Here is a 16,412-nt window from a genome sequence, read left to right on the forward strand (position 1 = left end):
TTTTTTGTGGTACTAAAACCCTTGGCTAATAAAACTATTTGGGAAACTCAGCATCTTTAACTTGGTGCATTTGTGCCAGAAAAGAGTTTCTGATACAGTTGGCCACCCCAACAAACTACTTCTTGCGCTCATTGTTCACACACTCAGTGTGCGCTCACTTGCGCGCTCTCTGTGATACTCAAAGCATACACAGCAGTGCTCAGCAGCTTTTTCCATAGACTTTTCGCACATGCACAATTTTTCCGGAGTATTTTAGCTCCAGCAAATCTCACAGTTAGCTCAGTTACCATTGAGACGCGCATCCAAACGGTCGATAAAACGGAAAAACCTAAAACTCAAAGTCAGCGCGGGCCTGGGAAAAAATAGTAATAGACAACGGCAAGAGAAATAGGATATTTTGAGCAGTGAAGTTTTGAGAATTTGTGACAAAGCAGAAATCCTAATTGGTAATTAAAGTAGCAAAGCGTGAAGTGTTCAATTTAATATTTATTTCACCGTGAATATTCGCGAGCGAGTGACGAGCTTTTATGCGAAGTTTTGCGCTAATTAAATACAGTGTAGAGAAATTTACGCGCATATATATATATAGTATATATATATACATATGTGGATGTGTGTGTGTAGAGCTGAGAATTTCACGCTATTTATATGTGCGCGTGTGTATAATTGCGCTTGAAAGCGAAAGTGTGCGCTGCCGCGAGCGAAATGTGTGCCGAGCAGACACGCTTTTGTGGTGACTTTTTTTACTTTTCTCGTTTGATGTTTTTTTGTGATGGGATTTCCCAAACCTAAGCTTGTGCATATTTATAATTTTTACTTATTTTTGTTTTTTTTTTTATTTTCCATATTCGCATGCATTCGTTGCTGCCGCTAAGTGCCTTTGAAGTGTAATTCGAACGCGATTGCCGCGCATCCGTTTCCGTCAGTGCTTTGCTGCCGTTCATTCAAATGCATGTATGTGTGTGTGTGTGTTGCAATTGATATTTGTGACATAAATACACGCTACAAGTGCGCCACTACAACAGCCGCCAATTGTTTAAAAGCGAAAACGTGTTTTAGTGACAGCATAGTGTTGGTGCGCGTTCGTGTGTGTGTTTGTTAACGCACAATTGGCGTTTGAGACAAAGCAGCGAGCACTTTTGTTTTGCACAACGTGTTGTCGCCAACGTGATTTCCGGTCGCCCATTGAGCGTAACGGTATTGCGAGTTTAGTGATTTATTTGTAGGCGTACACGGCGTATGAGTGATATTTGTTTCCCTTGTATTATTATTTAGCTGAACACATTAGCAACACAGAGTGCACAGCACGAAGTGGCGCTTGGAAAGATACAACAATTTATATTTATATATTTCTTTGAAAGTGGTCACTAGAAAGAAGGAAAAAAGAACAACAACTACAAATAAATAATAAAAGTATATAAAAATATCAGTGAAAGGAGCATAATATTGGTTTAAAAAAAGAAAAGCAAAACCACAACAAAAACAATAGCAGCAGTCTCTGTTATCGTTTGTTGTCCTACATTAGCTATTCTGCGAACACAACGGAAGTGATTAACGCCAACTAGGACAATATGACACGTGTGCGACGAATTGTGGTAAGTCGTGTGGAATAATTGCGCCTCCTCTTTTGATCCAATTCTGTGTTGTGTATCAAATTGTTACACTAATGAGCTTTTTTTTGCAAAAAAAAAATATGTGTATATATAATTATATTCCAATTTGAAACTTTTTTCAACACAATTGAAAAACTAAATAAATACAAAATCTAACAATTTTATTCAAAAAATATGTGTATATGTACATATGTATATAAATGTTAGTTATAATTAAATTATAATTTCAAACATTTTTTTAACAAAATTCAAGTACTTTTTTGTGTTTTAATTATATAATAGACAGTTGCAAATAGTATTTTGAAAAGCAATAAGCATTTAAATTAAATTCTTCTTATTTTATAACTCCGAAAATCTCAATTAAACATAGTTTTAAATTTAGTTAATTTTTTTAATCACAAATATCGGCCCAGAAAATAAAAAAAATAGTAAACACAAAAATTTTATAAAAAAAAATAATTTTTTTAAATAAAAAAAAATTTAATTAGATTTTTAATGTTTATAATTTTTAAACAATGTAAACAAATGAAAATATTCTAAATATCTAATCCAAAATATCGGAAAACAAATCTTAAATACACAAATCGGCTTAAAAAATAAAAAAAAACATTATAGCATAAAAGTTATTAAAAATAATTATTATAATTAAAATTTTAATTCAGACTATCTGTTGGAAAAATGCCTAAAAATAAATAAGGACTGTACCGAAAAGAAACTGCACACTTTCAGTTCAATATTTCTCAACAAGTAGCCATTTGATCACATTGCGGTAGGTAACGTTAGAAAGCGTGATAAGTTCCGCTTCTATCGTTTTTTCTTTCTCCGTCATTTGTAACATTATTTTCGCGATGCCTCCAATCAAAGACACGTGCGTAGGCAAATTGTACATAATAACTTCACCGAAAAAACATTTCATACAGAAAGCTAGAAAAACGGTTTAACGGTACGTGGAGTGAAAAATATTATAATAAAGTTCAAGGGAACCTGTTCTCTAAAAGATTTATTAAAAAGTGGAGAAAAAAAAGGCTCTAGTCATCGAAATCTTAAAGCAAAGTTGTTGGCCTTAATAAACCAAAACAAATCAATGTCTGTGCGCGATATGGTGAAAGAATCTAAAACCAGTGCTACTGTCATACAAAGAGTGAAGCAAAGAAATAATTTAGAAGCTTATACAAACATAAGATTCCCAAAAAAAGAGAACGAAAAGAATAAATAGAGAAATCAAGGTTAGGGAAGATGTACGATCTAAAAGATTCTGTTGAGTGCTATATAATGAACAATGAAATATATGTAAAAATAGACACAAAAACACTACCAGATCCCCAATTCTATGCGAAACCAAAAGATAGTGCTGTCGACCAGTCAGTGTCAACAATTGTAATAGAAAAATTTGGCGAGAAAATACTCATCTGGCAGACTATTTGCCCTTGCGGCCCTAAGAGTAATCGATTTTTCAGAAAAGGTACTATATCGGCCGACAATTATAAGAAGGAGTGTCTAAACCGTTGCCTTATAACATTTTATAAGAAACACACCATATCAACATTATTATGGCCCGCTTTGACTACAGTACACCTCAGTCATTCCTCGTTGGCTTTGTTGAAGGACAACAATGTCAGTTTTGTTAAAAAAAGAGAATCTTCCAATATAGAAGTTTAGGCTAATTGTCAAACGGAACGTGAAAAATAATCATCGATTTGTCGAAAACGTCGACGAATGTAAAAAAAACTGGCCAAAGGCAAGTCGTGCCGTTACAATAAAAGGTGTGCATAATTTAATGAAGGGAATTGAAAAATTCAGCATAAATTAAGAGAATAATTTTTCTTTTACTAGTTTTAATTAAAAGTGGATTAAAATACTTCTATTTGTTATTTAAAAAAAAGTTAGAAGCAAAAATTAATAAAATCCGTTAAGTCGTAAATAAAACATTGTGTGCAATTTTCGTTTCGGCACAGTTCTTAAATACTAGTTTATAAATAAACTAAGAAATAATGTTTCTCAATTTTAAATTTTATCGTGTTTGTCTCCTTCGGTTGTCTTTCTAAAGCTCTCTTTTAATAAAAGTGCAAAATAGTTAAACCTTCTTTTTTATTTCCACTCAAATACTTCCAATACTAGTTTTTCAATAACAAATATGAAAATCTTTGGCGAACAATTTTCATTCCAGCTTTGGATTTAAAAAAAAAATTTTTGTATATGTTTTATTTAATTCGATTTTTGGACTCGTTAAATTTTTAATTTTGAATTGAAAATTTTTTTCCAATTTTTAATTCCGATTTGAGGAGTTTTTTCAATTTTACTATCCAATTTTTAATCCCATTTTTGTAAGAAAAAAAATTAAATATAAATTTGAATACAAAATTTTGAAATCAAAAATTCGAAATCGTGATTGTATGTATTTTTTCATATCTCCTTATTTTTATAGCAACCTATACTACTATGAGCAAAAACTAGTAACTGTTCGTTCATAATTTTCAAACTCTTATTTTATTTTTCAAAATCTACGTCGTCTCCTATAAACTAATCACTCTTGGTTTCAATATGCTTGTACCAATGATTTTTCAAATTCCCTAAACAGTTGTTAAAGCCAATTTTCGGAATAGAATTCAATGTCTTCAATTGACTCAAAACTGCCTCACCTGAGCGGTCGTTTGATTGCTGAATTGCCAGAAGTCAAGGAGCTAAATTTAGGCAAATACAGTGATTGTGGCACGATACAACCACGATATTGGTTGAAAATTTGGCGAAAAGCTCAAGAAGTTTATGCAAGTTGATGATAACCGATGTTGTAAGCTTATAATTCTAGCCTCTTTTTTGAAGCAGCTTCACACAAAAGAAGCAAATATTATTCATTGATTTCAGCTTGGCTTGTCAGAAGGAATTCGTGTGATGCACTCTGATAATCGAAGTAAACATCACATAAGTCAACATAACCATGGTTTTCACTGATCCTTCCGATATTTTAACGATAATCATGGATTCTCAAGCACAAATTCCTTTATTATTATTGGCCTGTTGATCACTAATTGATGTTGATGGCCGTCCAGGACATAGTTCGTCGTCAACGTGTTCTCGACCCTCTTTGAATAATTTGTGTCAATCCGCACACAACATTTAATAGACCTTCTTTGTTGAATAATTTCAACCATAATAATAAATTTAAATTAAAAAGTCTTACTATTTTTTGCTCACAATATATGTATAATTTATAATAAATTGTTTGCACGTTCCCTCTTAAACGCAAATGATATTCGCTCAGCAAACTAAACACTGGCACTAAACACAAATTAAGTCTAAAAACGCTTTTTCACACCCACCTGTACATTTTATATACTAATAACTCAGAGCAAGTTCTTAACACAGAAAGTACTTTGTGTCTACATTTTCATTTGTTCATTCATAGTAATCTGAATTTCTAAAAGAAAATGTTCATTCATTATTTCAAATCAAATAAACAAGTTTCATTTGCGTATAAACTTTGAAAAGTTGTGTATTTACGCGTAAATTTTTCAAAGGCAATGACGTAAGCGGTAGAAGCAATGAAAATATTGTTTATGTAGAATTTTATTTGCGGCATATTTCATGCTGACAGCAGTCATTCACTTATGACGTTGTTTTGAGATAAATTTTGCGAACAATAATTTTGAGTTTTTGCAATTAGTCGGATCGTTTTATATGATATTGCACGTATTGGGTATACATATTTTTGCAAAAACAAATAAAAATTGTAGAAAAAGTAACATCAATATATTGAATATTCTATATTTTTTTTCTTAACTTTTTACTTTTTTGTAAGTTCATAGGGAACTTACCAAGTATGTTTTATACCATCAGAAAATAAGATTTACATAAAGTCTACCGAATTAAAAAAAAAAATGATTTTATATGAGTGTCCTTTACCGATATTAAGTTAAAATGAGGTAATAATATGAACATGCTCAAAGAAAGTACAGCATTTTTGAATTCCTCGTCGGATAGTAGCGATTCTTTTCCCGTAAATAGCCTTGCATTCGCATAGAATATGTACTTAACCTCTTCTTCCATCTAAGTTTTACAGGTTCTTTAAGAATCGTTGTATGGTATTCCCAGTCTGCTAATATATGACCAGTTAGCCCTGAGGTTATGTGAAAGTTGAATGTTGTAGATCTCTGTATTACCCAAACTTTGCCGTTAAACCTTTTTCCATAGAACTCGATGTTTTGGCGGGAATCGAGTTAACCATTTTAAATTTTTAAAATTTTTCCCCTTTAGTTTTCCGATCTGAAATACATAAATTATTTTTGTTATTTTTTTGTAATGTTCCCATGGGTTCATTGTAATACAACTGTTTTTGCTTTCAATAATTATCGACCCAGTTCTAGCGAAGAACTCAATGGTGAAAGAGGTAATTTACAAAGTTTTCCAATTTGATAAAAAAAAAAATGATTTGTGTGAACTCTCCGTGGCACCAGAAGCCCCAAAACTCATTTTCTGCTTCCCAGAGGTTATACTTGTAGCCTGGGATGTACAAATGTTAAATGTAATCTTGATTGTTTAAAAATAGTGAATTCCATACTTTCGTTATCTCTCTGTTACAATGAGTAATTGAGTGTAAATTACAAACCATTTATGACAAAAAACTTCTGAAATAATTCATTAAAAAGTATTGCTAAATAATATTGAATAAAATAATTGTGCAATATTATTGAGTAACATATTTGCACAATATTATTGAGCAGAAAACTTCTGGAATAAGTACTTAAAAAGTATTGTTGAATAGTATTGAATAAAATAATTTATTAATATTATTGACCAACAATATTGCGCAATATTATTGAACAAAACAATATTTATGGCCAATTAAAAAAAAAAACAGAGGAATAACTGGAAGTCTCGGCTGTACAAGTCTAAAAGATACTGAAAAAAGACAGCGGTTGTTCGACTCAATTTAAATAAGCAGCAATGACATCAGTCAAAATTGTATACAAAACAAAAACACTAAAACTTCTAAAATAACTTATTAAAAAGTAGTGTGCAATATTATTGAATAAAATTATTTCACAATATTATAACACAATACGATTGCACAATCAGAATATATTACAGTATGAAATCAAATCAATATTTTTCTAATATAGGGTACAATGAAGAATCAATAAATAATTTAAAAATATTGTGCAATATTTTTGAATAAAATTAATTTGCAATATACTAACACAATACTATTCAACAATATTATTGAGTAAATCAGTAAATTGTTATTGATCTGCAATTTTAAATATACAGCAAAATATTACAATATTAGAACAGAGCAATATTTTCTTGATATCAGCCAAATTTTAAAGAAATTTAAGACAAAAAAAACCAAAACTTCTTAAATAAATTATTAAAAAACAATATTGTGCAATATTATTTAACATAATAATTGCGCGTATTATTATTAAACACAATCATTGCGGAATATTATTGAATTATACTACTCCACAAAAATATTGAGTTAAATTATTGCACAATATTTGTTAACAAATTAACTTATAAATGACGCTATTAAAGCAAATTCATATCTCCCTATGAATCAGCTGTAATTTTGAGCTGAAACATCCTTATTACAAAATATGAAGATATTTACCTACAAATGTAGATTCAGCGCTTTCCTTGAAAACTCAGCAGAAAAGTAGCACATAAAGCAGAAAGGACACACAATTTGAATAACTGTAAATATTAGAAGACATGGCATGCACATTTGTAGCAGCGAAACGACATTTGTATGCAAAAACACTCACACCCACACACATGCATACGTACATGTGTACAAGTAAAGAATGTTATTGTCAAGGACAATATGCCAGTGCCGTCGTCTAATGTTGGCACTCGAAACTGAGGCTAAGGTTAAGGAGAACAGAAGACATGATTGCTGGCGCAGCCACACACATTCAGAAGCATGAAAGCGGAAAAGCACATACCAAACGCTAACATATGCGATTAAAATTAAAAAAGACAGAAAAAACGAGGCAAAACGATGTCATTAGCATGAGACTAAGTCAGAGTGACGCGAAGGCAACACCCGTGTCATTGAATGGAGCGCTTCAAGTGAATGTCAGTGGCTGACAGCAGTCTTAGCACAGGTTGTTATTTCTGTTGCTGCTGATGTTGTTTTTGTAATGTCATGTCAGTTTCTTGATTGCCGCCTACTTAAATGGTTATTTATGCAACTGAAGGTTTTGATGGAAATATTGTAATTGCCGGTCTTACTGGGCGTAATTGCTTTGACAAAGGGAGGCACAGAAGTAGAGCCACGACACCGAAAATATGGCATAAATTGTTGGGTTTAATGAGTTGTCTGAGTACAAGAAACAAAATATTCAATACTTTATTTCTTGTATATATTTGCTTGTATGCTTACATTTTCATTATCTCAGCGCGCTGGCTGTGCGCTAAATTATAGTAATTTCCTTGACATCAATTACTGTATATCTTTGTCTCCACTTAAGTGTTGTCTGAGAAACAGATCTGATTAGTGTATATTTATTAAGTGAAATTATGTGCGCTCACAAGCAACAGAATGCAGATTTTTGTGGTAGACGGTGCGTATGAGTGACATTCTGAAGGAACTAAGGCACGCCTCTGTAATGTCTACTTTTTGAAGGTCTGCTTTTTTAGTCGCCATTGTTTAGCTAATGATTTTTAATGTCAAAATAAATGTGTATTTTAAAAGTCAAAAAAGAATACATTACAAAGAACTCAGTGCTCTCTCTCTCAATCAGAAAAGTCTGATATGAGAAATAGTCGTTAAATATTGATTCTCATTTGTAATCGAAAAATTTTGCTTACACTTAGGCAGTCTGTTAAATTATTAAAATAAGTTTATTAAAACTTTCAATAATTAAAATTAAAACAATTAGCAACAGATGCTAAGAAGGTGTAATATTTTACTTTTTGTTCGAAATAAGAATAAAATAAAATGAAAAAATTAAATAATATAATATATAATATAAAAATATTGCCTACATTTGGCCATGATAAATTTCTGATAACTGTTATTGCTGAAATTGCGTTAAATATTATTATTGCCATGTCATATAGAAAATCTGTTAAAATTAACCGAAATATTAAAGAAAACATGATTGACTGATCAGACATGTAAGTAATTAAAATTAATAGAGAAGACTGGCAGCACTATTATTCAACTTTGAACATACATACATACTATGTATTATGTTTATTTCATCAACAACAGAGTAAATGAAGTATATTTTATTTACAAAACACAAAATTTACTTTATTATAAAATGCACTTCTTATTTTAGTGAAAATTTTCGTAATTTTATTGAAATGTAAAAATAGTTGCCTACATTTAGGCGAACCTTTGAATTATACTATTTTTATGATACATTGAAAGCCGTTGAGCCGGCAGTATAAATGAAGAGGAAAATGAATCATACTGATTCAGTATGAGTGAGGTTCAAACCCCAATATTTAATTTTATAACAAAGAAGCTTTGTTCAATTTGTTTTCAAAGGTGCTGCCCGCATTTAGGTGTCCTTAAATTTTTTAAGAAGCAAAATACTGAATGAAGGATCGTTTCATTAGCCTTTCGAAGCATTTCACTTCCTTTAATTTTTAATTTTTTTTAATATTTAATTTAATTATTATTTTTTTAATATTTCAAACTTTCTTTTTTTAATAATTTTGTTTTTATTAAATTTCTTTTCAGTTTTTAAATAATTTTTTTAGCATTAAACTTTTTAACCTTTATTTAAGCTTTGTTAACAAAAAAAAACTTAAGTAACTAAAAAGGTTTTTTAGGTTTTCTTTTTATTAATTGTTTTTTTATTTAACACTTCTTTTTAATTTTGTTTTTATTGAAATCCTTTTTGCTATTAACTTTTTTTATTTATTTAATAATTTTTTTTAATTTTTATCTAATTTTTTTTTAATATAGAAAATCTAAGTAACTGAAAATTCGTTTTAAACTTTTTAATATTAAATAAAAACGTTTTTGATATTTCTTTTCTACTTTTTTAACTATTTTTTTATATCTTTATTTAATAATTTTGTTTTTATTAATCACATTTAACTATTTAAGATTTTAATTTTCATTTAATTTTTTTAAAATTGTTTTTGTTTTTTTGTTAAAAAATATTTTTAAATAAGACTAAAAAAAATTATTAAAAATTTAAATTTAATATTAAAAAATTTAAAAAAATTTTAAGATACTTCGAAAACTACCAAAAATCTTGCCTACATTTGGGCGAAATTTTAAATATATATTTTGGAGTAAGCAACTTGTCAAAGTTGTAGGAAAAAAACAGCTGGAAACATAAAGAGACTTTCTCCTTTCACCATACCAAGTTTGTATCATCTTGGTTGCCATTCAAGTATTTTCTACGCACCCGGCGAATTGGCTGGAGTAGATATTACGCAGCTCAACAAACTTGTCTCTGACTCTAGGCGCTTTGTAGATTTGCGGCGATGGTTCTGATCCGTACTTATGAGTTTTGGGCACCACAACGGTCAAACGTCTTTAGTAATCCAAGTGGGATTGTTCATGTTCACACGAACATCTAGTTATCTAATCTAACGTAGCTTAAATCTAAAACTTCTAAAATAAATTATTTAAAAAATATTGTGCAATATTATTGAAAAAAATTATTGCGCGGATTATCACTGAACACAATTATTACGGAATATTATTGAATTAAATTTTTCCACGAAATTATTGAGTTAAATTATTGCACAATATTTTTTAACATATTAGTCAACTAAAAGTGATGGAGAACTTTGAACAAATAACAATAAATCACGTTATTAAGCAAATTCATATATCTCTTTATAAACAGCTATAATTCTGAGCTGCAAAATTCTTATTGTAGTGTAGGCTCAGTTTGGCTTGTATTTCCCAGAAAACACAAATCCTTAGAGTATTTATTACTCATATCTGTAGCTGGTTAAAATTATCATCATCACTTTCTTTGCTTTATCTTCTTTAAACTACTTATAGGGAGTCACAAACAGTTCCAAATCGCTTCTGCATTCGCATAAAAACATTTGTTGCTTGCAGCTGCTTTGTTGCAATGCGACAATCCGCTTACTTATTCTATGAGCTCACAACTTTTGAGTTGATTACTTAAAGCACTGCAACCTGTCTTGTATTTTCTATTTTATTCCATTTTCTATTTCATTCCATTTTCTATTTCATTCCATTCTCTATTTCATTACATTTCCTTCAACTCGGCGCTTAACCTATTTTGCATCCTTTGAGCTGTGGCTGAAACCAGCAGCAGATATTCAAACGACACGGCAAATCGCACAAGTGGCTTGTTGCATTCACCTTTTACACTTTATTGCCAGCAATTTTAATTTCATTCTTTCACTGCAATATCACTTTTTCACTGCAATTTTATTCTTTCGCTGCAACTTTATGCTTTTACTTCTCTCGCTTGCTTTACTGCTCTGCTTCTTCTTTGCGAATAAAAATTACAAATATTTTCCTTTAATATTTTGCTATGCTGCTTTTGTAACTTATTCTCTCTCTGCCACACTCATTCTTGCCGCTTCTCTCTGTGCGCTTTGTGTTTTTTGGCTTTACATTGTTTTGCCATCGCTGATGGCTTTCATTGTTCGCGCGCTCCTTTTATAATTGAATTTGGCGCATTCATGGCGTGTTGCAAGTTTATCTTACACAAGTTTTTCGATTAAATAATTCTGTTTTTGAATTTTAGTTTTAATTAAAATGCTTTGTTACTGTTTGTGAGTGATGATAAGCAGTTATGCGTAGGGTATCACAATTGTGCGTAAGTATAAGCTATGGAGAATTTTCGGTGCTCGCCGAAATTAATTATGGTTTGATTTCATAATATGCTTAGCCGTTTACTGGCTAGAAATATCGGTTAGTTATCTTAATTTGTGCTGTTTAAATCGCTAATCCCCAGGCTTACACATATTTTTACATAAGATGAAACTATAAGCACTTTAGCTAGAGTAAATATTTATATAAGAAATAATCGAAATAAGTATTAATATAGTTTTAATCAGCACATTTTAGTAACGTGCCACAGAGTATTGTCCACGGGATCTTTGTGAAGCTAAATTTTTACAAAATCTACCGAAAATTTATTTAAGTACATTTCTTCAAGATGAAACCATAAGCACTTTAGTTCGCTTTACTCGCATGTCTTTTCTTGCTGATAATGGTCATGCCCAGAAACGGAAGTGGTGTTCATAGTCAGTCTTTACCCCCTCTCTATGATTGATATTCATTTATATCATTTTAAGAAATTTTATAATAATATCTCCAAAGTTTTACGCACTTACCATTGAACTGAATACTCTAAAAACCTGAAAATAAAAGATAAGATGGGGAATTTTAAATATTCTCGAAAAATTTATTTTTTCATAATTTTTTTCAAAAAACACCCACTAAAAATATTATTTAATTAAATTAAATTCTGGAATAATTTTAACTTTGCAAGTTTTCTCAAAAAATGACTCCTGTGCCTCATTTCTATTCACTTAAATTCCTTTATTGTTTTGTTACAGCACATTATTTCGAAATGTTCGTATCTCATTCCTACTATACCTAATGACATATGTGCATATGGGTCAAACCACGTCAAATGGTCCACGAAAATTTCGAAATATCACCGATTTTGAAAATTAGCAGCTCATTAGGAAGGGAACCAGACGCATACCCCGCGATATAAATATTTCAAAATTTTTTTGTTTTTGTTAAAGTTATTGAAGGTTGAAATTTAGATCATTATAAAATTGTAAAATTATTTTCTCATAGACTACTAGAGATAAATCGATGAAATTTTGTGAAGTCAAAGAAAAATGGTCGTGCTATACTATAGATATTTTTTCACGATCCATTTATTTAAATAATAATATTTTACACAATTTTTGGTTAAACAATTGAAATTTTTAAAGTGTTCTTCATGCTAAAAAATGAAAAGTATGTGACACAACAAGGAAAATATTCCCCTTTAATAATTTGCAAAAAAATTTTTGTACATTCATATCATTCCAAAGATATTGAAATTTTTGTCTTCCTACCACTCTTAAAACGTATGGCACATCGATCTAAAAACCAATTTTTTTATTAAATTTCTCAAGTATGCACAGAGTTATCAGTTCCGCCAAAAATTTTACTTCATTATACCCTGAACAGGGTTAATTTTATAACACCCAAAAAGCTTCTGGGAGAAAGCTTAATAGTGACTAAATGATGAGCTAGATAAATTTTATCATGCCCGTCCGTATGTCTGTTCTATATATACATATGTATATATATGTATATATATATATATACTGTAACTAGTTCCTCTTGTTTTTAAGTTACCAATTTCAAATTTATCATACGCACAATATTATAACAAAATACTATTCCACAATATTATCGAGCAAACCAGTCAATTAATATTGATCGATAACTTTAAATCAACAGAAATATATTACAGTATGAGAACAGATCAAAATTCTGTTTTTTTTTTCTGAGATAAGTAAAATTTTATACAATTTAAGACAGAAAAAAATAAAATTTCTAAAATAAATTATTAAAAATATTGTGCAATAATACTGAACAAAATTATTGCGCGGATTCTTACTAAACACAATTATTGCGGTATATTATTGTTCAATAATATTCCACAAAATGATTGAGTTAAATTATTGCACAATATTTTTTAACAAATTAGTCAACCAAAAGTGAAAAAAAAATTCGAATAAATCACGTTATTAAAGAAAATTCATATTGTTCTATTGATCAGCCGTAATATTGAGCTAAACTATCCTTATTACAAAGAAAATTCATTTTTACCTACAAATGTAGGCTCAGCGCTTTCCTTGAAAACTCAGCAGAAAAGTAGCATATTTAAGAGGAAAGACAAACATTTTCAATAACTGTAAATATAAAAAGACATGGCAAACTCATTTTAAGCAGCAAAACGACATTTGTATGCATAAACGTGCATATGTATGTACATGGGCGAGAGTAAAGAATGTTATTGTCAAGGACTAATGTTTAATGTACGCACACGAAAGTGAGGATGGATGTACATATGTTTCTAGTTTCTCAGTTTTTAAGTTCTCTGTTTTAAATTTATCATGTATCACTATAGGTTATAATTACCTTATAGTAGTCCAATAGCTCTTGGAACATTTCTTCATTTTATGGTTGAAGACAGCACCATAATCTCCGATCGGATCAATATAGTGTATGACTGTCATACAAAATGACCCTTGTAACCAAGGTAAAGATCATAATACCTATTTAAGCTATTAGAAATGCAGTGCAATGTATTACAGCTTCGGTACAGCAAAAGTTAAATTTTTTCATGTTTTATTTATAGTTTTCATAACAAGGAAGTAACTTTGTAAAAAAATTGATTCTTAAAGCTCACCTTCACCAACGACGCACAAATCTCTCCTAGATCACCTTTGAGTTTTGCTCAGAATGAAATCAGAAATTGGTTACTGTATTTTTTAGAAAATCAAATCATCATTACTACTTTAGCGACTTGGCTAAACTACTATAGGTACCTAAAAGTTATCATTACTCATTATAAAAATTTGTATATGAAGTTACTCATACGTAGTGTTGTTCACTTGTTACATTTTCTTGGATCTGAGAACTTAAGTTACTTATACGTACTGTTGATCACATATTACATTTTCTTGGCGCTGACGAACAAGATGTTAATATTTAGATTATTAAAGTAGGAGGATCGAATATTTCATTAGCTAAGGACAGCATATTCATTCAGGTTACTCATACGCAGCGGCACGCCGAAACGTTTAGCATACAGGAAATGAAGAAACTTAGCTCATAAATGTAGTTGAGTGCAGGAATTAATAGTTTTTTGCAGACGTTAATGTTAGGTTGTTGAAATTTGCGCTATTTTAATTAACTATTTATAATATATTTATTCATTACTTTAGCTTGGCAACAAAGTTACTCATACGCAATGTAGGACAATAGTCATACCTTTTGGGTGGTAATGAAAGTTATTCGCATTATAATTATTAAAGAGAGATAAACTGAACATTTATTTCCATTTTTAACTGAATAAATTTTATTTTTATTATTTCTTTTCTTAGCTGAAGACAGCGAATACTTAGGATGCACGGTACTCATACGCTTCACTTACAAAAATTTTGCACTAAATATAATAAGACTTAGCAGATAAACCTCATAATATAGGAGAGCTCATTATTATGAAGACATTTACTTGGTATTCGGCGAATTTTGTGGTGATAACGGTAAATACCATTAACGCTGCTAATAACAGCAAAAAAAATTTCAATGCTTGCGTTTTTCACTCCACTTTGTTAAAGCAAAAAGATATATTATAAATTGTGCGCAATGCTAAATTGTGGGCGGATAAACAAGGTAAATGTCAAAGAGCTTTGATGTCAACGAAATTGTTATACAAAACACACATAGCTACAAACTTTTAAGTGTATGTGTATATAAGACATGCAAATGCTTTAAAATTGAATTGCTTGCCTTACACATCTGCAGCTTTTCACACGCGGCTAACTTTTTTTAAACTCGTTTGTATATGTGTGAGAGTGTGTATGTGTAAACATTTATTTTTTTACATGCAACAGCAATGGATATTAGTGTAGCAAGTGAAACTGTCAACTTGTATATTGCAAACATGCGCTTGACGCAACGGCAGAAGCAAGTGAGCAGGCTGACACAATGGCGGAAGGAGATATATGCAGATACGGTAAAACGGAACAACGCCAACGGAAATGTTGCTACAAATATGCAGAGATAACGAATTTTCATATATATCTGCCTCTTCATATGTATGTATGTATGTGCATACATGCGCTTCATCGCTGCCTTAGCTGCTTTTAGCTTGAGTTGCGAGTGAAAATTTGGTATTCGCATATTTTTAGTCTACACTGTATGTATATGTACGTATACTTGCCACTTGATTTCCAAATTCCGCTTGTTCTGCCTGTCAAGTCATGTGCTACTGGTTTTCCGTTCCATTCAACCCACTTTTACGCTTTACAAATTTCATTTTTCCTATGCAAATTTCGTCGTCGTTGGCAATTCATGTCAACGTCGTCTTTGGTCGTCGTTTTCGTACTCGTCACTGTGGTTAGCTTTCATTGTGGCTGCCACTTTGTGGCAAATTATTTCATATGGCTCGTTTTTTGAAAGCCTAAAATGGCGCGCGTAGTTGCAGTCTATTAGATTGCCGGCATTGTGCGCATATGTAAATGCCGTTATTTTGCATTATTTTTATTGCTACATTAAACATGTTTTTTCGGTGCTTTTGGCGATTTGTCTTCTTTTTTTTTTTGCTATGCATGCCAAGTGTCAGTCAATCTACGCCTTGACAGCTGCTGCGGCGGCAATCGGGCAAGCAGCCAAACCGCAGTGTGTCTGCCTGTATGTGCAACATGGCAAGTGGCATGAAATGTGGCATGCAAAATTTTCATTTACTCGTTTCTAGTAACTATGCAAATGTGTGCGTGCGTGGGTGAAGGCAAAAACAAGCACAAGATAAACAATGAAAAAAGTGTAGTGGAAAAAGCACTTACCCAAAATAGCAGACTTGGTGTATGCAACACTTATGTATGTACTATATATGTATATGTGAGCCACTTTGAACACTTTGCTATTTAATGTACTTTCTTTTATGGCTGCAGAAATTAAATTTTCAACTTTGCAGTTATCTTTTGCAGTTGAAGTGCTTTGCTTACTCCCGCACACGCTCACGCTATTAACAATTCAGTGCCGGCGTTTGCATTATATTGCTTAGTTGGTTCTCTGTTTATTTCTTTTTTTATAGCGATGAA

The 16,412-nt window shown here is 30.9% G+C and overlaps 1 protein-coding gene across 4 annotated transcripts in view; it reads left to right on the forward strand.

The window, feature by feature from the left end:
• The first annotated feature begins 301 nt into the window (after nt 1-301).
• Nucleotides 302-16,412, forward strand: part of LOC126753589 (inactive dipeptidyl peptidase 10) — a 102,618-nt gene continuing 86,507 nt past the window's right edge. For 3 of the 4 annotated variants that reach the window (XR_007666174.1, XR_007666176.1, XM_050465142.1), the window contains exons 1-2: nt 302-446; nt 1,276-1,595. The gene's annotated coding sequence lies outside the window, so the exon portion shown is untranslated. The remainder of the gene's footprint in view (nt 447-1,275; nt 1,596-16,412) is intronic. The other variant, XR_007666175.1, reaches the window with a different exon arrangement.

This window comes from Bactrocera neohumeralis, chromosome 3 (genome assembly GCF_024586455.1).
Source record: "Bactrocera neohumeralis isolate Rockhampton chromosome 3, APGP_CSIRO_Bneo_wtdbg2-racon-allhic-juicebox.fasta_v2, whole genome shotgun sequence".
In the NCBI taxonomy this organism is placed as follows: Eukaryota; Metazoa; Arthropoda; class Insecta; order Diptera; family Tephritidae; genus Bactrocera; species Bactrocera neohumeralis.